A 24,259-nucleotide genomic window follows, 5' to 3' on the forward strand; every position below is an offset into this window, starting at 1 on the left:
CGATACAAGTTGCGCGCGAGAATGGTGAGGCTGATTCGGCGAGCGAGCGCCAATTCCGATCCCAATCGCCGATGAAACTTCCGCGAACTCGTTCGAAATCCCGTGCGAACGAACGGGATGATTTCAAAGTTTGCACTCTCACCGGTCGGCGAAGCTGCGCGACGCGTAAAACGACTCTTGAATTGAACGTAGTCAGTTCGTGTATCGTACTTTTAGTTTAAAAAAAAAAAGGAGAAAAAAAAGAGAGAGAGTTACAACTGTTAAAAGTTGTTCCTACTGAAACCGTGATTAAAAAAGGGAGAAAATAAAAACTAGATCGAAATTACCAAGATGCAGGAAAAATAATGTTAGGTTTTTTATTTATTTTTTTTTTTTTTCTTTCTTTCTTTTTTATCTCGGACACGATGATAACTCAAAAATCATTCTTCCCGAGCTACAATTCCATTGTATGAACTGCTGAACTGTCAGTGTTCCTTTTTTTTCTTCCCTCCAATACGGCGAATTAAATTCGGAAACGAATTGCCCTATTGCAATACGGATAGAGCAAGAGCAAAGGGGATGCGGAGGGAGGAGAGAGGCGCGAGCGATAGAAGAAAGGAGAGGAGAGGAAGAGAGAAGGAAGCAGGGAAGCATAATTTCGTTTGTACGGTGATGGTAAAGAATGGCAGAACCTGCTGCATGCAATTGCGTAGACTGGTTTATCGATTGGTCGAACGAAATTCACGTCGCCAGGCCGGAAGCCACGCATAAATCGGGTTTATACCGACAGTAAAATCCCACTTGCGTATATCAAAGTAACAGAGTAACACGATAAAATTGGGGCCGATATAAACTGCCGCTGATATGGAATCGACGTCATTAAATCACCAGATTTTGCTAGATTGGCAGTGAATTACTTTATTTTTAACCATTAAACGCCGGAACCGCAGGGATAAAACGAGGATTTTACCCGGGCCCGCGCGCGGTTTCACTCCACTAACTATACCACCGCCCGCGGGTGTCTCGCATCGATAGTGATGAAAATAAATCGCATCGGCGTTATCTACTTCCGATACATCGCGCCGGTGATCCCGAAAACGTGTTCCGCGCGTGCCCTTTGGCAGTAATTTCGGTCCGCGTACAAACGCGCGGGGCGCTGATATTTCCGCATCTAGTTTGATTAAGGTAATCGCAATAAATTGTCAAATAGCAAAAGCGCAATAACGATGGTGCCTCTAATGCGAATGTGTATAGCCCCGTTAAACAGATTGCGGCGGCGGTTACTTCGTTCGGATCGCGTTATCTAAATCAACCGTGATAATGAAGTCCCATAAAGTAAAACACCATATCGGATAAGCCGCCAGCAGCGCGTGCGACTCTTGCCGGCGGTGCAAAACGCTGTGAAATTAGCGACAGCGAGTTATCATAAATTTTTCTAATTTACAAATATTTAATTATATCAGGTGATAAGAAGAAAATTTTTTTTAATTAATTGTAACAATAAGCTCTCATTAATTTTCGTCTCATGTTCTCAAACTTACTTTAAGTTCAAAAACGTTTAGATCACTGAAATAAAAAAAAAGAAGAAGAAGAAAAAAAGAGGGGGCGGAAACTTGGGCGCTTAAAAGTTTAAGCCTTAGTGATATAAATGGGTAACGTAACTTTATATTTCTCATTTAATTTCAAAAGAGTTTTAATAAGGTTTAATTAATTTAGCGGCTTATTTGCCGACAGTTCTAATAACCGGAATTTATAAAAAGACCGAATCCTACGAAATTTCGCCCAAAGTATAAGTAGTACGGCCGGGCTGCTAATTCGTCAAAGTGTCGGACGGCCGAATATTGCGCTATGTCGCACACATGTACGGCCGGGCATCCCTACAAGCGAGAGAAACTCGGTATTCAGACAAGGCAGACAAGCTTTTCTGACTAGACGTTATTCGCGGGTGGCATATTGTCCACGAGTAAGGCTGGCGAGTTCCGACGACAGAGTTTGGGATGTGGGCTTTGACTTGGGGTAACTCGCACTATAATCTACAACCCGCTCTAACACAATGGCCGGTTGGAGTCCCGCAGGGAATTGCGTCTCGTACCTGCGGCAATGGTCCCCCGGAGTGGTTTCGCGAGTAAATTATTCGCAGCGCGAGCGATCTTCTGGCTTCGCCGGAATAAAATGACGTTTAAACTGTCCGGCGACTGAGTTTTTTTCCGACGGGTTTCTTCTTTTCCCCTCCCGTTATTTTTTTTTTTTTTCTTTCTTTCTTCTTTTTTCCTTTTTTTTAGAGAATCTCCGGCATTACAGACGCGGAGCGCGAGAAGAAGTTAGTTTGAAAAAAAAATTCTTCCCGCAAACTTCGGCGCGCGCGGTTGATTTAAATGCTTAATTGACAGAATACTTCGGCTCGCCGCCAGGCGACTCGTAAAAGCATCATGAATATTTAATCCACCGCGTATCTGGTAATCAAGAAAGTTCGGCTAGTTAGGCCGAGTACACAATCGCGGGGTACGTGACAACGTCGAAAAGTAGGATACTCTTGGCTTTGGTGGGTCTCTAATTTATTGAGAGTTTTGCGTTTCTTTGAGGCCGCTTCGAGGAACCACTTTAATTACACGCGACTACGCCGGGAGGGGGAGGTAGATCGTTAGACTTCCGCCTGACCGAACAGTCCGGTCTAACGCGAGTTATCGGCAATCCCGACAAAGCGACGATACGACTGTGACGTTACTGATAACCAGCGGCGATTATCGATAATTGTCAGTTCTCTCTCTGTCTCTCTCCCTCTCTCTCCTTCGGTCATCCGCTCTCGCTCTTTCTGTTCTTCGACTGTAAATTGAACTCTTGGCCACTCTCGGCAACAAGTGCCAATTACAAAAGGCCGCACGAGACGCCGTTTACCCGGTTTACGTGTCGGCCGGCATGGCCGGTACCTTAATCTGGGATCGAAGATCGCTCCCTACCGGAGAGGAAGCGAGGGAGACAGAATGCCTTCGTGCCGACCTAACCCAATCTCGCAGAAGGCTGCGAAATTCGCTTATGGCAAGTCACGCGATTCGCCGATGGAAATCGCCCGAGGGGCTAATGCCATTAAGCGTCGTTTCCTCGACCGGCGCGATTAAGCGCGGATTTTTCTGCGCGAACGTGGATAACGCGCCGCGCTACGTTCTCCGGGGGATTTTAATGGGGACGACGAGGGTACGATCGTTGAATCCTCCCGCCCGCGATCCTCTTCTGTTAGACGTGATCCTAGCTAAGATATTCTCTCTCTCTCTCTTTCTCGTTGAATAGACGGGAAAAAAGGGAAAAGAACGAAAGGTGGAGTAGGGAAGCATACCGACAGTGACTCAATCGCGCGGGGATAAAAGTTATCACGATTCGCAGACTCGACGATCGACCAGCGGCGGAATTTTCATCCGCCTACCAGGTTTTCGGCGCCGTAAACCGCAATAATGGAACGTGACGAATTTCACGTTACGACGCGGCCTCGCGAACGCGCGAGCAAACGACACGAAAGAAGGGAAAAAAAAAAAGTGGTAAAAAAGAGAGAGAGGAAAAAGAGCGGTCGCACATGGTTTTGTGCGAACTCGCTCGCGCCCGGCAACCTGAACACGAGGCACAAAAACTTCTGTGATTTTTGAGGGAACAAAGCGCGCGTGTCCCTGTGGCGCGTTGTTTCGCGAACGAGAACACGGCACGGTTCATAGAGAAACGTCGATGTCGCGAATAGGAGCTTTGAAGGGAGCTAATAGCGTCGTTTAGCTTGGAGTGAAATTTGAATCAGAGGGGGAGCAGCAAGTGAAATTGCCCGGCGAAAAAACGCCGTTCATCGGCATTTCATGCGACGGATTGTTCCGCTACAATAGGGAACAACGTTCAATTACTTGCATTAATGGAACTTGAATAAGTTGTTTCAGCCTCATGTTATATTATTAGTAAAATTTATACAAAAAAAAAAAAGAAAGGAGCTACTTTTCAATATGTAATTTTAAAAATAATTTTTACAACCACATTTTAAAATATCGAGAGCGAATGCGTTAACAGAAGCGAAACGCGTGTAATATTAAAGTAGGACATGAGCATCGAGAAATAAGATATAACACACTTACTGGGCTAGAAGGGCCCGTAGGTTCTGTAAATATTACATACGTTTATACCAATGTTTTATTAAATATCCCCGGAGGAAAATTTGAGAACACACCTGTAGCCCGTCGTAATATGAATAAGATACTTTCCCTTTCTTTCCGGTTAAATAATATAATATTTAAATTCAATGGAAATTATTTGGCTGTTCGTTATATTTAATGATCGGTTTTTCTACCAGCCTATCAGTAGTGCCGAACGAGTCGCTGCAGTATGATCTACTCCTAGAGGCCGATTTAATAAATAGAGTCAATTTGTATAAGAGTGAATCTCTGACGAGATCTCGTCGTTCTCGCTTACTTGTACGCCGTAACGAAATTTTTTCAACCGGTCTCTTCCCTTGGTCTCACCGCGGACACCGGTAAACGACTTATGACTCCGCGACGTCTCAGATACACAGCCTCGGCCATAAGTGTTCGCCACCTAAACAAAACCTCGTGTAACAAAAATGATTTTTTATTAAATTTGAAGTAACTTTAAGTTATCGAGGCTTTACTTAGATGGCAAACACACTTTTGGCCAAGGCTGTATACCGGTAGCCTCTCGGCCGCTTAATCTCGAATTAATTACCTCGAACGGGCATTCATCGTCAGCGGTACTATCGCCACCGGCCGGCGTGCAAATAAATTTGACTTCCGACATTAAATGCGTATTGTCTGGTGCGAGCGCGAGGCAGGCGCGCGGGGGCGGGCGGTACGGGCGGATATATATCTGCATTTAAAACTGGAACGATCTCGAGATTGCCATGACGACGGTAGCACACCACCGGGAAGCCTTTCAACGGTGAATGTTTTGCAAGCACTTGAGAAACCAATCAGCTACCGCCGCCGCCGCCGCCGTCGCTCTCTCCCTCCGCATTCGCCGTTCTGGACGTGCACCAATCTTCTGATCTCGGTTAGCAAATTTACGACACAGCCGAGTTGGTGCGTTCCTCGTCGAGCGTTGGTTTCTGCTCGCGCTAAAGTGAGCCGTACTTAATTAATCCAACATGCGCCCAGCTTCTCCAACTCTCCACCCGGTAACCCTCCCCCACGCCCCGCGGTCCCTCACCCTGCTTTCCTCCCCCTCGCGCTTTTCCTACCCCCGTTGTTGAACCTTCATTACAAAATTATTCATTGATTTAGGATAGTTGACAGGCAGGTACGCTGCGCTAAGAGGAACGCTGACATAAGTCAATAAAGATAATATCTTAATGTAATATTAAAGTACGGCTATGTTTTCCCGGCTAATTTTAAAAGATTTCAAAGAGAATTTAATTTTCAATACTAATAGCGAGAAACTTTAACATTTCGTTCTTTTCCGTATTTTATTTCTCAAAATCTCGCGAGTATCTTTTTCATTAACATATAGAGCTATTACGCAGGTACATATTACAGCGACATGCGAAAGTATTCGAATAATTAATTCGCGTGCTACGGACTCGTAGGCCCGCCATTGAAAAATAAATTAATTCGATACACAAGGGACAAGATATTGGCCAAGGCTGCATTAAAAAAAAAAAAAAAAAAAAAATAGGCAGTTTAAATTGAATTTAAATATTATATTATTTAACCAGAAAGAAAGAGAAAGTATCATTCATATTACGACGGGCTACAGGTGTGTTCTCAAATTTCCCTCTAGGAATATTTAATAAAACATTGGTATAAACGTATGTAATATTTACAGAACATACGGGCCCTTCTAGCCCAGTAAGTGCGTTATATCTTATTTCTCGATGCTCATGTCCCACTTTAATATTACACGCGTTTCGCTCCTGTTAACGCATTCGCCCTCGATCCGCGAGGCATTCGTTGAACCGGTAATCGCGCAGATTGGCGTTGATTCAATCAAAGACACGTATATATGCGGAACAATGCTTACCAGTCTGAATCATACTTGCCGGAGTTGAATCTAGATTTCCGTAATTCGATTAACCAATCAGAGAGAGCCGATTGTAATAGAAGCACCACGGGCGCGCGATAATGTTTACGAACCGCATTTCACGGTGAAGAGAAGCGCCGGGGCCCTATCGATTTCCAACCAGATTCGTCCCCCCTCCTCCTTTCTTATTAAGTATTCGCGATAAGCTGTCCGCTCCGCGAAATGGTTCACGGTCGCGCGGGATTGACCTACCGATTTTCCCCCGATCTAGCACAGCCGGCGGAAAATTGACAATATAAATTCAATTATCGTCATAACGGACTCTAAGTGGAGTAAATCGATAAGCCGGGGGGGAACGTTCGGCGCGGAAAAATCTTTTTATTTTCACGGCTTTATATCCGGTACGCGCCCACGGTGACGTAACCGAGGCCGTAACGATCGTTCCTATTTCTGCCCCCGTTTACCCGTCCCGGCGAGTCGGCGATGGCTTTCGGAAAAAAAGAGTTATACCTCGAAAACATTCAGACGCATCAATGGCTTTTCAACTACGGAAGGGGGTGGGAGGGGTCAAAAAGAGGATTACAATGCAATTTATTTTCCATGTACATTCAACAAAATGCAAATGCAATCGTATTCATACGAATTTTATTATCGTATTATACAGGGTGTCCTCGATGGTTGTACCTCCATCGCTCGTGGGATGATACAGATGATACTGATTGATAGAACGAACAAAAGTCCCATATCGTTTTACATTATTTTTATTAAAAGCCGAGATATAAATTTCTTCTCTCTTTTTTTTTTCTTTTTTTTAAATTTGTATCTTGAATATTTATAAAAATAATGTAAAATAATACGGGAATTTTGTTCCTTTTATAAATCTCTATCATCTCACGAGCGATAAAGTTACGACAGTGGGACACCTGTAGAAACGGACTAACGTCGGACTTATTTATTTCTTTTTTTTTTTTTTGTGTTACCGCAAGGAGATTCAGAATAGCAATTTTAAATAAAAAATAGTTGAAATAAGACGGAAATTGACCCCTCGAAATTAGCAGGCGGAAATACAAACGCGCGCGTAATTATTATTTTCATAATTGAATGCAGTTTATTTTCAGCAAAATTCTTTACAAATCGTACCCGGATACAACGCCGCGGCGCCTCTCCCTCGATTGTGCGTCGGATGCGGTAAGGTTATATAATCGTCGGAGTTAATTACAAGTTATAAATTAAAATTAACAACTTTTTAATCGGACGATTTAGAACGTCGAATTACTCCGTTTAATTGATTAAATAATTACGAACGAAATAGCGAGAGAGCCACCGAAAGACACCCTCTGTAGGTTGAATTCTGTGCATACAAATTAGGTAGAATATCGGAAAGAACACATGTATTCTTTCTTAAATATATATTTTACGAAAGAAATTACCTATTTCCCCCCCTTTAATTTTGGGCATTAACAGCATATTACGTTGCATAATTGGATCGTCGGAAAAATCGACGATATAAATATTTCAATAAAATAATTTCTGAAAAAGAGAGAAAAAAAAAAGAATCGTGCCAGTATAGCTTGTTGCAAAATCCCATCTTAAAAAAATTATGTGACGCGTTAATTAGCTGTTAGTTCTTTGAAAACAAATGCCTAGCAGAAATAACATAACGGTTGTAATCGTTTCATTATTCAGCGCGGCTAATTTAAAACGTTATTCGTCCCAGCGTGCACGGATGGGGTCGGATAATTAAAAGTAATTTAAGACACACCGCCTAGATGAAATTTCTGGAGATTCATATTGCGCACGTGTCACCCTGTATGAAATATTAAAGGAAACCGCTCATTATACGTATACGTGCACACGCGCTATACATGCGCAAAGTGTCTGGTACAAATGATTCCGGGCGTTACGAGAAATATGAACACTTTGCCGAGACTTCATTCAAAGACGAATGCACTCGTCATCCGCGAACGAGGACGTGTTTCGCCGGGCGCAGGTGTATTAATTATGCCAGAACATTGCAAACGTAGCAGCGCTCGGGTGCAATTGTTTACTTTGATTCCCGCGTACCTTAATTGGCACGACGCGCGTACCCGTGCGCTGTCGTAACAAAGACCGTCGAGGTTACGTAAGGAACAACTCGTCCCTTATACGCGAGCACCTGGGAAAATTAAAAGTTTCCCCGGATATAGTTAACATTTTATATTAGCTGCGAAATCGAAAGGTATAAAAATGCGTTCGAAGTGTAACAAGTTTCGACGCCGGGTATCCGATAACGAGATGGAGAATATTTAACGCCAGGGAAACGTAGGAATGCGCGAGATCGATATCGGTCGGCGGGAACGGAGTTGACGATCTTTGGTGTATTTCTTTTCTTTTTTTTTTTTTTTTACCGAAATTTCGCGTATCGTCGCATACGGCGGCGTAAGCATGATTTATATAAGCGACGCAGCCGTTGCAGCGGTCATTAATCCATCGGCGAATACACGCGAGCGGGTGCGGGTTTATCGACTCGCTGCCATCGGGAGGGCAGCGCGCAAAGGATGAGGCTGGAACGGGGGTGCGGAAAGAAGGCGGATTCACCCTTGAACGATGTAATTAATCGGCAATCTGTCAACGTAGTTCTCCGCGCGTGTTGCTTCATTTGTATACCGCTCGATAGAATCGGACAATGGCCAGCGCGAGGCCCGGGGTTGCATTTATCGCGGCTAAATCGGCGACGAGAACACGCGAGTACGCAACGACAATTTTGTCGCTTCCCTATTTATAAATTCTGCCTTTCGCACGCCGTCCGCGAACGGATGGGAAAAGAGAATGGATTTATCGTTAAATTTGCCGGTTTTTGTTTTGAAAGTAAGTACGAGATATAAACGCGAAGGTACCGAGCCGTCAAAAAGGATGAAAGTCCGTCGAAAGAGAACGGTTCTCTTCGACAATTTGTTCCAACGAATACATATACATATATAAATATATATCTTTATACATAGCGCAGCCATGCAGCGAGTTACTGCGGTTTTGAAAAATATATAGTCTAATGGCAGTTTTCGCCACATTCTTATTATTTAATGCGGATGATAAATTAATGTGGCTCCAGGTGAAAATATTTCAGCCAAGCAATCAAGCGCGGTAATGGAATGGGGTAATTAATGATCGCGGGCAGAAGCCGCCAATTAGAAAGGTATATAAGACAAAAGATAAGACTGATTTTTATGATTTATCGTTGTTAACGTGCGGAAGACTGAACGATTGTTGATTTTCTTAAATTACCGAGATATATACGGAGGCGAAATGAAGAAATGCACGAAACAATAAGCTCGCGTGTTATGACGGAAGATCATTTATTTAAAAACCGTTATTATTCGCTTGCAACTTTTGTTTTTTATTTTTCCTCCATTATTTTCCAAACGTTTTTGTTCTTATACAGATTCGATATATTTAAACGTTAATTAATAAAATTGCTTCAAAGTTATTTATAAATTATACTTTTCAAAAATTATTAATATACTTAAAGGCATATAAACAATTAAAAATAAAGCTCAACTTTTTATCTATCGCTTTGTATTTCTTTCCGCGTTCGCGCATAAATGCATATGTGATGTTCCCGTATTGATTAAACTCTTGTTAATTTTTGTACAGCGCGAACAACGTCGTCGTAATAAAATTCGTAATGGAGCGTTTCCGATATCGAAAGCAACAGGACGAAAGGGAAATGTAGGAAAATGTTTTTCACGCGTTGACAATTTCCGTTTATGCTGGAACTCACGTTGTCCAGTGATTGCAAACCGATTTCACGCATACGTGACCATTCGCCTCGAGGTGTAAAACAAATCGTAATTTCCACGACACGGTCAAGCGATATATGTATATCCGGCGTATTAATGCCAAGGGTGTAAAACGTCTGTGAAAAAAAATTGCCGGAACGCGATTAATTTAAAATTATACTCGAAGCTACGCGTTAAGACGTTTAAAATGTTCCCCGGAGTATCATATTTCAATTTATCAGTCACATGTTTTCTAAAAGTCACGACGGGAGTGCTTTAAATTCTCGCGTTGAATCAACGCGCGAATCAACAAATAATTATATACTATAGATCAGCGATTAAATCAAAATTAATATCATTATCATTGAATTTAACAAATAAATCGTTTTCGAATTATCCGCCAGCGTGAGGTATATTAATTTCATAATTTCACGTCAACACTTCAATGATATCGGATTATCTTAAGCGTTCTTAGATGTCGGCGTTGCGCGGCATTACGTGGCTATTTCCGCAAAACGGCATTTGCGAAATTGAGTTGAGCAAAGCCAAGGGAAGAAGTCGACACGGTCTATAAGCGAAATTGGCCGTTAGGAATTAGATCGCCGTTCAGAGGACCGGCAAGTACCGCCACTTGCCTTCAACGCCGACGAAGAAGAAACCGGCAACTGTAGAAAACCGTGGGATTATAGCGCGAGAATATAAAATGCAGCAATCTGCGGGGTTTCCCCGTGCAAACTAACGGCGCCCCGTTTAAGCCGCTCGCAAATCTAATCCAAATGAAGAGATATGGGTTCGGGGATGGCTTCTTGATTCGTTACGCCGCCGTTTTGCTTGCGTTTGAAAGTCTTACGGGCGAGATATAAAAGGGCGACTTATATTTCCCCTCCCCTTGTCCTCTTAGAGAGCGAGCTCGAGCGGCGTCCTAAAGTTCCCCCCTTAACGAATTTCTAGGCGACGTCCACCTGCCTCGTCGAGGGTCAAGGTATAACGACGAAAGTCCGGCCCGCGTCGCCGGCTAGTAGGACTAGAAGAAAAGCGTGCGCTATTTTTTAAAAGACCCCAACTATAACTACGAAAAAAAAAAATCCTCGTACGTAAAGCTGCAGCATTGAAAGCAAAATAACGATTGAAACGATCATTTAACCCGTACATGAATATTAAAAAAAAAAATTGTTGCCCCACATACGAATTTCTTTATTTAAATAAAAAAGGGGACGCGACAAAAGATTCTTTTTATTTTATTTTTTTTTTTATATATAAAAAATTTCTTTTAATATTCTAAAATGTAATATATGCATAGATGATAATTAATTTGAAGCAAATTTAGTTTATACAGACAATGCAAATCATATCATAATCTTCGAAAGTTGAATCCATAATTACGCGATAATAATTCATGACTTGAATAAACTTGTGTAATAAACTACTCATACATGACGAGAATATTATCGTCGATATGTGGAAGATACATATTTCATGTATATCGAACAATATTTCAAGCTTCCCCGCGCGCATTATTTATATTTTTATTATATGGTTTGCGAAAAAAAAAAAAAAAAAAAAAAAAAGTTGCCGCGTATCTTGATAACGTACAATAAATGTGCGAATATGTTATTTCATATTGAATAATTCATAAAAGAGTGGAAGTTCCAAACGAATGAATGAAAAAGTTTTACCCTCAATAACATCCAGCTTGAAAAGTTGAGTAGAATCAGGATATAACTTTTCGGTAGCATCGTTTTGGTTAGATACAAGTTCAATAAAGATTACGTTAAAAAAAATTACATTATAAAAATGAACACATACTTTCACCGCCGTCAAGTTGTAAAAGCGAAGAAAAAATATTTCTCGCGTTTCGTCAAATTTAATTAAATTCTTTCAATTAAATATTATCAAAACGCGACAAAATGTAGCGTCGTCTGAATAGCTTCGAGAGGCAACTTGAGCGAGATTAGGGCAATTGATTTCCTTTTTTCCCCGACGTATAAGCGTGCTTGTAACGTAACCGGACTCTCCTCGTTAAGAAAAATGAAAGCTAAACTCGTTTCGATTGAGTGCGACAATATTGTTTCGCGGTGGGAAGACATGCTTCGGAGAGGTAATATCCTTCGGACGGCTCTTCGTTCCGGGCAGCAGAAGTGCCAGTCGGTTCGGTTTGCCCACAACTAGTCAGACGCCACTGACAAAGAGCACTTGATAGTGAGCGAAGCGGCACTCACCGGTCACTGGAGAGGCGATCTGCTGCTCGAAGAATGCGGTTTCGTGCCTCGTACACGGGTGGGATCCGGTGCGGCCAAGTACAAGTCGATGGGCTGCGCGATCACACGCGCGTCGCGAGCACGCGTTTCAACGTCGCGATAAGAACGCGCTCACTTATCGTGATCATCGAGCGGTGCACCATCACCATCCGGGGAATTAATCCGCGGGACGTTAATCGATTCTCGTATCTTCGTGTTTAATAGCGCCGCGCGATTTCATCTCGTGTCACGGTGCGCCGAACGCGGTGCGTGTTCCACCTCGGGTCGTGCGATCATCTCGCGACGCGGACGACGATGCCGGAGTACGATGACGAGCGTGGCCGAGGGTGAAGCTCCGTGGGACGATTACGTTGCGGTCGACAGTAGCCTGCGGGATGTAGAGCGAGCCCTGCGAAAGATCACGCCTTTCACACAATGCATGCCGGGTCGGCATAAAGATATCGATCGCCCCGTCATATCACGTGCCGCCGATCGTTTCGTCGAGAGGCCCACCCCAAGGTCAGCGCGCGACGATGATTCAAAAGCGAAATCGCAAAGCCCTTTCGCGGAGGCGTAATTAGGCGAGGCCCTGAAAAACCGGAGGGAACGCGATAGCCTGCTCGGCGAGTTTTACAAGACGCGAAACCGGCGCGCCCGCTCGCGTCGAGAAACGATTATTTCTTTTCTTTTTTTCTTTCTTTTTTTTTATTCATCGAACTACAAACCGGAAGCATTATCCCACCACCCAATATAACTTTCGAGCCGCACCTTGGTTTTGGTATCATTTAATTTCCTTTACCCGTTCGCCTTCGAACGTTCTGAGCGGCCGTAACACTGAAGTTTGAATAAATTTTTTGAAAATGTGAGTTCACGTGTGAACTCGTTAATTTATCGAGACTTATAGCTTTAATAAATTGACAAGGTGATTGAAACACGAATTATAAGCGTATTTATCTCGCCTAATTACGTCTTTTTAATTTTTAACAATCAACATAAAAGAAAGACAAATATATAAATTACAAATATACTTTGACATCTCGCAAATTACGTAAATCAGCACACTGCGTAAACGTAATCAAATTTCGTTTAATTTTTTAACTTCCTTTAAACAGATAACTTTATAATAAACCTTATCGAAATTATAACAAGCAGCGAATTAATAACGGGGAGTTGCCTTAAGCGATTTCGAAAATTCAGATAATTTTATCGGCAAGTAAACAGCGGGCAGTGAGCATTGGAGAAGAAAAACGACTTGCTGTATTTTTTTCTCTCTCTCTCTCTCTTTTTTTTTTTTCAATTATTTATGACGCGCGTAAATTTTATCGCACGGTAACGAGCGATCGCGAAAACGCGCCGTTTACTTTTAGTGCCTCGTGCACGTTCCGCGCCCGCGGGCTTCAGCGCGCCACGTGCACGTGCGTGTAAACATGTGCACGTGAACGGGTGTACAAATTCACACCGGCGAAACGTCTGCTCTAAGAGCGTAAAGAACTCGCTCGCGCGCGCGATGGGTCGTTGGTAACACCGAGGAGGGGCGGAAGGGGGGCCGCACTTCCGTTCACCGGCGCTACATCGGTCGCGGTCCGCCGGCGGACTTGTATATCGCTATTGTCGAGGAGTGACAAGCGACGACACTCCGACGCAAACGTCGGGCGAGACAGAGAGCACACCACCTGTTACACGCACCCCCGCTATTTACAAACAACAACCTGCACCCTCCACCGCCCCCCCCTCCCTCTTTCCTCCCCCCGCGCTTTGCACCCCGCGCCGAATATTTACATATTCATTATATTCCGCGCGCGCTTTCGAACACCGACGTCCGGAGATTGAGATCGATTCGCGCGGGGCAGAACCGGCCAGGCCGAGAGATCCAGCCCGTGTCCGACGGCCGCGTCGGCGGGAATTCGCGCTCGCCGTAATTCATTACGATAATTGAAACGCCGCGCCCGCGCGAGCGAGGCGCGCAATTAACGCGAGTCCCGCAATTGAAATATTTCATTTTGCGCGCGAGCTATATTATTCGCTTTATGGTCCGCGGAGAGAGATAGAGAGAGAGAGAGAGAGAGGAGACCGTGAGCAGGGCATATACGGCTATACATTACAACGGGGGCCGACTTGGTAATATTACACCGCCGCCGCCGTCGCCATTGTCGGTCGTAATAGAAAGGCATTGTCATATAAATTCATATTATACGATAACGGTGATACGTCGGTATCAGCTTCCTGTTTTAACGGCTTAAGAGCCGTTAAAAGCGTCCCGTTTCGCGGCGGAACGTTGTATCCGAATCCGCGCCGAAAATAGTCGCCTTTCCTCGCCCCGACGTCGTGTAAACGCGCCGATGAATCATTTCGCGAGCGTGCACCAAGCTATCCGTACGGCGGAAAATCACAGATAACTGGCGAGAAAGAGTTTCATCTATTGACTGAAGGTGTCACGACTCTTCAACGTTGAAGAAGCGACCGGGAAGAAAAATTTGACGGTTCGTAAGCCGCGAATAAAATGTATATTCTGAGATATTATCACCTTTTTAACGTTAACGAATCGTATAAAAAGCAACTCCACGTCTTTTTAAATTTTGAATACGTGTGAATAAAAAATCGTTCTCCTTCGTGAAAAGAACTCACCAACACATCGATTATGTGTCACTTCAGCATTTTATTCGCATCGTTATGCGTCAGCTCATTTAGAAAATGAACGTTAATTGTGTGCCGTTCTGTACTATATTAAGGTTTAAAAAAAAAGCCAGATGTTTCGATAAGACATTCATAAATGACTCAGAAAAACGGGAAAAAAAATTGAAGAGGTTGATAGAGGACCAAAACAGAGTAAATTAAATTCCATTAATTGAAATATTAATTGTTACTAAATTATAATAATTAACACTGCATTTAATTAAAAAAAAAAAAAAAAAAGAAGAAGCGAGCGAACTAATTATTAAGTTTTTGACTTTTAGCTCTTCGTGATTTCTCGTCGCGAATAAAAGTTAAATTATTACTGGACTAGTCAGTCATGTAAATTTAATTATCAAATTCAATACCGTTTAGCTTTCGTGCCGAGTTTACGTAACTGTCTTTTATTTTTCGTGTAATACATTTCATTATACGATTCTTAGGCCCTCTCCATTGACAAAGAACATGAACTTTTCTGGAGTTATAACAGGAACTTCTTTTTATGACGTTCAACAGGTCATGGCAAATTTTTATTATACCCTCCGACAAAATCGATGAGCGGCGTGATATTAAAGGGAAGAATCTTTATTATTTATCATTCGCGAACAGACGGGGAAATATTCAGTTTACAAAATGTACAACATATATTTCTACTTGAATATTCAAATTATGAACATTATTCATAGATGTACATTGTTATTCTATTTAGCATTAAATAGTCGACTAGTAGAAGCGTGCATTAACTATGACGTAACTCGTTCTTATAAACAAAACACATCGTTTTATCTAGACAAGTTTTAAGAGGCTATTTCTCGGTTTTAACATAAAGGCACTTAATTCCTTTCATATGAAAGCTATCCATATATAGATACATGCATTCATATTGCAAGGGTACATCGGGGATACCAGAGTTACATCATTAGTTCGTATTCACATTCGCGCCTTTAATGTTAAATCTATCTAAATGTTCATCCCACGATGTTACACATCGAATGCGATTTTCTTATCACGATGATATATACATACATAAAACTTAGAACTGAACGGCAACATTCAACGGTGAGTGCCGCACCAATCGAGCACCTCATGAACAAGAAAAAAGTCCAAGTACCAAAAAAAAAAAAAATAAAAAAAAAAATTTTTTTTTTAATTAAAAATATTAATAAAAATAAATACATAAAAGTAACATTTAACTATTTACGTCTAACGTACAAAAGTCCAAACGCAAAGTGAAAATTAAAATCATTAAACATACTCTTTCGTTTCGCAAGCCTTTTCCGACTCTACGTACGCACTTGGACCTTTCTTAATTCATGGCGATCAATTAGTCGCGGGCACCGGGACGTCGTCGCGTATTAAGAGATACAGATCGACGCCGGACAAACACACCACCAACGTGCATACATCGATCATCTCAAATAGCAAATGATACACCAACAGTTAATTGCGTGCAAGCGTGTGAACGAGTACGTATAAGAACGATTATGCAGAACATTGAACAAGACTGGTCGCGAGTACGAGCGAGTGCGTTAGCGAGCGAGCCGAGCCGAGACCAGGTACGCGAGGCGGCGTGATCCTGGCGTCGCATACCCCACCGGTCGGGGGCTGCCGTTAATCCCGCCGACGCGGTAAGTCCGCAAGGCGCGCTCGCAGCAACGCGCACCGCGGAAAACGTGGCATGGCACCGCGGCGTTATACGTGTATCGCGCAATCCAAAAGGAATCAAATGATCATTCGGTTTACCGTCGTCGTTCGGAACAACCCTCGCGGACGTGCATAGCATCACGTTCGAGCATCGTTATCTTCTCCGTCGTGCGCTCCCCCTTTCCCCGGCCAACCCCCTTTATTTCACCCCGCTTCGCGCCGTTTATCTCTCTCTCGCGCTATCTTTCTTTCCTTTTCTCTCTCGTTTCCCGCGCTCTCGCTCTAACACCCTCCCTGATGGTAACAGGACGCTCCCCGACTCCTCGCTCTCTCGTTCTCTCTTTCTGTCTTTCTTTCTTTCTCTCTCGTACCCTTTCTATACGGAAGAATGCACGCCCGAGGCGAAGTTTAAGGACCGTCACGCGAATACATTTTCTTACACGAATGTCCACCTCGGAGGAGGTTCCGCGGGCACGACGGACACGACGCCACGTCTACACCATCCTTTGTCCTCTTCTGCACGTCGCGTATCTCGGTCTTCCCCCGGCCTCTTTATCTGTCTCTCTACCTCTCTCTTTCTCTCTCCCTCGCTCCTGCGGACTCACTCCTCTATCCTTTCGCGCTCTCGCTCGCCGTTGGCACTCGCCCCTGCTGCGCGTCCTCTCCTCGACGTCGAGAGAAGAGAGTTCGGGAAGGCGAACGATGGGGAAACTCGCGGGACGTGGTATCGGTATGTGTTTCGTAGACGCGCCGTGTGTCCGTGTAAACGTAGCACGTGAGTCGAAAGCGGCGAAGAGGCGACGATGACGGTGACGACGATGACCGTGCGCGGTGAACGGTACGAGCGGCGTAGCGTCGTTTCGTGCGAAGGACGAGCGTGATCGTGGAAACGAGAGAGAGAACGATGAGATCGGCGACGGTGACGATGACGGCGGCGGCGGTGGCGACAAGAGGCACAGCAGAGGGCGAGAGCGTGCATGTACAGAGGAGGAGAAAAAGAGGGCAAGAGAGAGAAAGGTCGAGGGGGAATAGGACGGGAGGAGAAAGAGCGAAGGTGCGGAGGAGACAGACGACGGTGGGAGAGGTGGCTGGCGGTGGCAGGAGGGGGGGAGGAGGTGGGTACGAGGTGGTAGTACTGCACTTCGTTCGCCTCTCTCTCTCTCTTTCTCTCTCTTCTCCGCGGCGACTCGCGCACGGAAACCGCTCGGGACGTTCGCGTGCCTCTTGGGTAACGCCAGCACCAGCGAGAATGACGGTGACGACGAACGGTGATAATGACAACGACGGGGAACGACGATGAGAACGACGGTTTTCACGGGAAGCCAGTGATGAGAACGACGAGGACAGACGACGCTTGATTGAGAATGACCGCAACGACGACGACGACGACGAAGACGATATAGATACGACGACGACGAGGGGGAAAACGTGGGACCGTCGCCAAATCCACGCCGACGGGGATGACGACGACGACGAGGATGACGACGATGACGACGACTACGAAAACTCCGGCGACGATAGGTGCTGTTCTAGGCGTCGCGGCGCTCACACACCGGCTCACTGAGCTCGAGGTGGGCGACACCGGCGGAACGGAGGATCACGGCTACGACCGACGAGGACCGAGAGAACGAGCCGGAGCTTTCCGACGAAAGGCGCAAGCGCGACGAGAGGCAGCCGTACCGCCGAGGGCCTCTCTGTTCTCGGTCTCCCTTGTTCTCCCTCGGCTCGTTCTCGCCTCGCCTCTCTCTCCCTTTATCTCAACCCCTCGTCTGCTTTCATACGCGTACGCCGTATACGCCGTTTCTTTTAATCTTGACTCAATGCCCAGAGCGCTCCGTATACCCGAAGTCGTTGCGCGGCTCTTCGGGGAGGGATCGGTGGATCCGGGTAGTATCGATAAATGCAGCCTCCAGCCGTCTTCCCTCCTCCCTCCCGCTTCTCCCCTCGCGCGTCGCCCTTTAGTATCGAACATTTTTCTTCATCGCGCCCTTCGTAGAACGCGCGCACGCCGCGCACGCTTCCCTATGAACCTATGAACTTGGGAGGGAAAAGGTCGATGGTGTGCAATTCGCAGTACACAGAAAGTGTAACAAACTCGGGGGATGCGGTTTATTTTCACGATTAAAATTCCGGATTCGTGTTACGATTGTGAGCGAGGATGTGAAGCGAGAACGTCAGGTTACACAATTAACGAGAATCGGTAATAAAGAGAATTAGCAGCGAGTATATCGTAAACTGAGAAAAGGTTTAGGGATCGCAAAAGTTGTAACAGGAACAGAGTTACGATTATAGATAAGCATCCGAAACGCATCTCTTTATCGATTCCCTTGAATGCACCCCGATGTTACTCGCGCTAGACCGCGCGCGAAATTTTATTTCACCGCGTACGCGCGTAAATAATCACTTCGCCTTTTTATTTTATTTTATTCGCCCCATTGCCATTACGTAACCGCGCGAGTTACAGATTCTTTGGGAATAAAAGAATTCCAATTACAAATTCAATAGGATTAACGAGGGAAACTAGACTGGGAAATCGCATTCTCTTATTATAGTTGTAGACGTGAATTTTAAATAAATGATTATTTTGATTCTTGAACGTAGCTTTTCAAGCTTAACTTCATCGAAGATTAAAAAAGAGTATTACCAAGTTTATCTCTCTTTTTTCCACTCGAGCTAGTATGAAAGTATAATATTATAATATCGGATTTTCCTTACTGCTCGTACAAAATATCGGCAAAACAGCGCAAGTTAATTACGACTCGTTAACTAATCGAAACTTGCGTCAAGATCAACTAAGGATATCTCGATTGAAAACCGTCGGCGCGAGCATTAATCTTTACGTTGTAAATCACAAGTCGCGAGGCGTAATTTCATGTATGATAGGTTAATATATAATTCCGAAGATACTTTTTACGTCAATCTTATCTGCTCGCGTGCTCCTTTATACGACAATATAAGCTGCGGACATTAGGCGACTTCGCGTGCGGCGATTCATTTTCTTGCACGCATCCTGACGTGATACGCCGTACCTTGCCTTCGGCGTGCGTGCGTTCCGGATTATGGATCGACTTGAAACGCTCTCAGGAATCTCGAGTTATTTTACGAGCCGTTAAGATCGGGAGAGTTTTTTTCCCACTTATATGAGATTAAAAAGCCATCCACGTGCGCGGACGCACAGACGCAGAACGGCGGGCAGCTCAAGAAAATTGAATTTGTCCACTTTATCTTCAACGTATCATAAATTTTAATTTCCTGATATATATGCACAATTTTTTTTTTTTTTTTTTTGATACATATGTAAAAAAGGATTTATAATTAGCGGTACGCGAAGGTTTAATATGACAGTATAATATAAACCGGTGTCCCTTTTTAATTAAGGAGAGTAAGAAATATACATTACACTGTAAAAAATATCTGAATATATATTCAGACAATAATATGTACGAATTTTCAGATTTGATATCTGAAAATTAATTTCAGATAATTTTTATTGCAATATTTAGAAAAGAAGTAGAAAAGTTAGTCAAAGTGGCTGAAATATTTTGCCTAAAAATTCATACAATATGACTTTAAGAAAACTTCAGTCACTTTTTCTAATTTTTCAATCAGAAATTTTTTACAGTGAATATTATCGCGGTAACGCCTAGTCATCGCGGGATTTTATTGCGATGTATAAAAAAAAATCTGCTATATACGCGTCAGTTCCATGCGTTATGAGAAATATTCCCTCTCCCTCTCCCCCTCCGCCTTCCATTATAACATCCGGCGCGCACAATATGCCTGGCTTTTAACGTGAAGATACGACGACAAACGTAAGGTGACAGGTATAACATGCGCTAACATGCAGCACTTAAACTACCTGCCTCGTTCGAGAGCGGCGGGGTTCAATCGACCGCGTTGCGTACTCGACTCAAGTCAAATGCATCATCTCACGCCCACGCGAACCCTCGACACGTGCGTCGGGAATACGTTCCTCTCCCCCGTCCCCCCATTCTCCACCGGTTTCCCCCGTCGCTCTCGCCTCATCCCCCGTGAGGACACAAAAATCCATTGTGTTCCTAACGAGCGCTATTTCTCGCCCGACCGTCCACGGTACCGTGAAATTTACCAGATTAGTCGCCCGGTTCGCTGGGAAAAAATGAATTTTTTTAATGCGCCGACCCGGACGCGTCTCCGCGCTACCGGTGTTTGCAGCCCGCGGCGGAGGCGCGCGCGCGCGGCGCCAATCCTCCTCGCCGTTGAAATGCGTAAAATCCTCAGCGTAAAATGTAAATGTGGCCGTAAGCTGGGCGCGAAAGAAAGGCCGCGGCGAGATCGCGTGGAAATTTTTCCGGCTGACAATAATGCATATAATTTCACTTTATAGTGAAATTGATTTTAAGATCTGTGATAGGAACTGAACAAAAATCATTAGGTATAAAGACGCTGATGGCGTATATGTAAAAGATTTTCGGATATTTATTGATCCGGTCTAATTAATATCAACGTATTCGACATTGAATTCTATTCCGCCACGTTTGTTCTTGAGCGAAGATTCGTATAATAAAAAAAAAAGAGAGAGAAGTAGCAACAATGAATTTGAGAAGAAAAAAAAAAGAATCGGAATTAAACTTTGTATGCGGATGCAAGACATTGATGAAAAAAAAATTATGTAATTAGAATTAACTATGATTTACGAGTGCTTATACGCGTCTGTAAATTTTTCAATTTATAATCCGGGCAATCACGTAATATAAGAAAATGCATTAATTATGTGGATATTATCGTACCGGGATCAACAGTCCCCAATGAAAGCCCGCGAGAGCATCCCCGGCGTTACGTGCACGGATTCCAATGATCCATCAGGCGGTATTAATCCGCTTATACAGGGTGCGCACGCTCGCTCGCTCGCTCGCTCGCAAGTGACTTTTACGTTCTCCGTGAACCATAACATCGACCGCTCGTTATCTATCGGCGCAGTGCACTGAACATCCGATTAATTAGCTCGTGACAAGCGCGCGCGTACGTGGGCGCGTCATTGCACGGGCGTCCCCGGCTGGTACGGGACGCTAACAGGTAGCCGCGGTCCTACCGCATCGGCAAGCAGCGGGGACAACAATGCCCGGGCTTGAGATCTGCATCTCAAACGAGCATGAAACGATCGTTAGGCAGTTACGCCCGGTGAACGGAAGGACTGACGGCGAGGTTAGGCGCGGCGGAGGAAAGAGACGAGGGCGCAGAAAAGGGACCCGCAGGGCGAAGACGAGGGCGAGGATGAGGGCGACCGAGGGAAAGAGTTGTAACGAGGATTTCTACGTCGATCGAAAGCGATAAGGCTGCATGCGCCGCACCCGCGGCCCTTTAACGAGCATTCGGCCTCGCAGCCCGCGCTCGGCCGGTCCATTCGATGAGTACCTACTACTACGTGGTCGTTACTCTATCCCCTTCCGCGTGTCCCCTTTCGGTGATTCAGAATATCGACAAGGACCCAGAAAAAGAAAGAAAGAGAAAGAGAGAGAGAAAGAGAGGAAAAGAGAAAGAGAACGAAAAAGGAAGAGTAAGTCGATTCCTTGATGTACACTAATGGCGTCCCTGGCTTCAGGATATACGACGAGCAAGGGGACGGAATCGTATATATATGTATATACAATATATATGTATTCGTTGGAAAAAAAAAAAAAAAAGAAGAAGAAGAAGAAAAAGAGAGAGAAAGAGAGAGAGAAAGAGAGGAAAGTAGAGCGGTGTTTAAATGATTTACAAGTTTCCGGGCGAGTGGCAGGAAACTGAAATTCGTTACGTGTCCGAAAAGTATTCTGCCGACCGCGTGTCCGGGAAAAGGGCCATCCTATTATGCGCGCACACTACAATTTACCGCGTCTATTCACCAGGCCTGCTCCGAAAAGAGCCCCTTGACTGCGGCGCTCGGTCGACCGTGTGTCTCAGGGCTTCCGTGGAAGATTGTGCGGAGCTCAAGCGGAGCTGGCGCGATATAGCGAGCGTTAGAGCGTTTTCGGACAGCGGGTAGACCGATAAAAGGAAAATAGCGCGCGTCGCGACGAATCGAGACTTGGAAAAAGCGGCGTGTTCGCGTCAAAGACGGCAAGTGGACGAAGTCTATAATTATTTATCGGAGTATTTTTAATAAACGAGTGTTGTATTGTATCAATGAAAGACTGAACTCTGAGTTTCTTATTCGTTATATTAAAGAGAAGTCGGGTTAGCCGAAACGCTTACATATATTATCTAGGCGAGAGGGAATCGTTGATATAGAGTTACGCGGAATACTGTCAAGGTAGAAGTAACGACATCGGAAATCATCGGTTATCGTGTTCTAAACGGCGAACGGAGCTAATGCATTCGCGCGAAATTACAGTCGATGCCCGGTGCTAGCTGACGCATTACGAGCTCGCGCATATTTTAAGATTATCTCGCATTGTGCGCGGTAACTGTTTTCCAGCGTCGCGTACACGCGCGCGAGAGGGGGAAGAAAGGGGGAAACGATAGGCTTATCCGCTCGTGAATAAATAAATTCAGCCACCGGGAGGTATCGACGCGCGTCTCCCGTCATGACGCACCGCCGATGAAAGATTCATGAAAAAAAAAAAAAAGAAAAAAAAAGAAAAAAAAACACTGCTCGGCGGTGTAATATAACTTATTTATCGCGGCGCAAAACTGCACGCGGATTAGGGTAACTACGTCACGGGTGCCTTCAGGAATGAATTTCCGCGCTAGCACCATACACGGCGCGCATCCATCAAGCGACGAAGCCCCCCTGCCGGCGACGGCCTGATTTTTCCTTTCCCCCCTTCTCTCCCGAGCCTCACCGCCATATATTAAAGCGAGGAAACGCAAACTCTTTCTTATCTCGCGGAAAAATAAGCTGCCCCCGATAATAGTGCCGTAAGACGCGAAGAAAGCGGCCGACGCGCGTTTCATTTCGTTCGTTTACAAACGAGAACGGTCTCACGGTCCTCCTTAGTAGGATGTCAATACTTTACGTTTACCAGCGCGCTTTTATCACGCGAAGGAAAAAGAGGAAAAAAAGAAATAAGAAAAAAAAAGAAAAAAAAAGAAAAAAAGGTAGAAAGTATCCTGTGTGCGATAGTACACGTACGTGTATAAATATAATAAAAGTCGTAGGACTTCTATTTTTTTTTTAAACGCTTCGCAGCTACACGTGTAAATATTGCGCGTTTGAAACGTAACGTTATACATATGATTACATCGTATAAATTACAATAGGAATATATGAAGTATCGAAATAATTCAATGTATCGAAATGCATTGCGGATAATTGACGCGATATTTATAATTGATTGACCGAGCTGTGTGCGGTGTAGTTTAATTTATGCGCGATGCTTTTTTAAAAGGCAACGCTTATATGCGCGTAATTGAGGTAAAGAAATGTAGAAAAAAAAAAAAGCAGAAAGGAAAAACGACTTAGCAAAAGCATGACGGTTCGTCTAAATGCGATGCGTTTACAGGTAAGGGACCCCCAATTACTCTTCGCTTCTCTGCACGGCTACTATCATCTATCATCTACGCATTAATTAGCATACGTGCATCAGTAATTAGCCGTGGATACCAATCAACTCAGCTAATTAACTGCAGTCATGCACGCACGCGGGGATTTATGGTGCAGAAATGCAAGGTGATGGTGGCGCGTGAATGTTTCTGCGTATTATCCGTGAAAATTCACGCGTCTCTGGCGGGAATACCGAAACTCGTTTATAATTCACTGGAATTCTCCGCGTTTAAATTATCCATTTCGTTATTTACAACAATTTAACTAAACTTCGTTATTTATCAATTTTTTCTTAAACACGTCGCGGTTGAGAATTTATCTTTAAAAATTGAAAAAATATATATATCTTTCTGAAATTTAACTTCAAAGGAGAAAAATTTACTTTCGTATTTCTAGAATCGCTAAAATTTACAGACGATCACCCGTTACGTATCCTGATAAAAAAATGACCGGCGTCTCGATGTGACTCGACG

The 24,259-nt window shown here is 44.3% G+C and overlaps 1 protein-coding gene across 1 annotated transcript in view; it reads right to left on the reverse strand.

Annotated features, from left to right (window-relative positions):
• Nucleotides 1-16,471, reverse strand: part of LOC139106323 (RYamide receptor) — a 126,881-nt gene extending 110,410 nt beyond the window's left edge. The window contains exons 1-2 of the mRNA XM_070663013.1: nt 16,382-16,471; nt 11,951-12,377 (exon numbers count right to left, since the gene is read on the reverse strand). The gene's annotated coding sequence lies outside the window, so the exon portion shown is untranslated. The remainder of the gene's footprint in view (nt 1-11,950; nt 12,378-16,381) is intronic.
• Nucleotides 16,472-24,259: the final 7,788 nt, after the last annotated feature.

Source organism: Cardiocondyla obscurior, linkage group LG10 (assembly GCF_019399895.1).
Source record: "Cardiocondyla obscurior isolate alpha-2009 linkage group LG10, Cobs3.1, whole genome shotgun sequence".
Lineage (NCBI taxonomy): Eukaryota > Metazoa > Arthropoda > Insecta > Hymenoptera > Formicidae > Cardiocondyla > Cardiocondyla obscurior.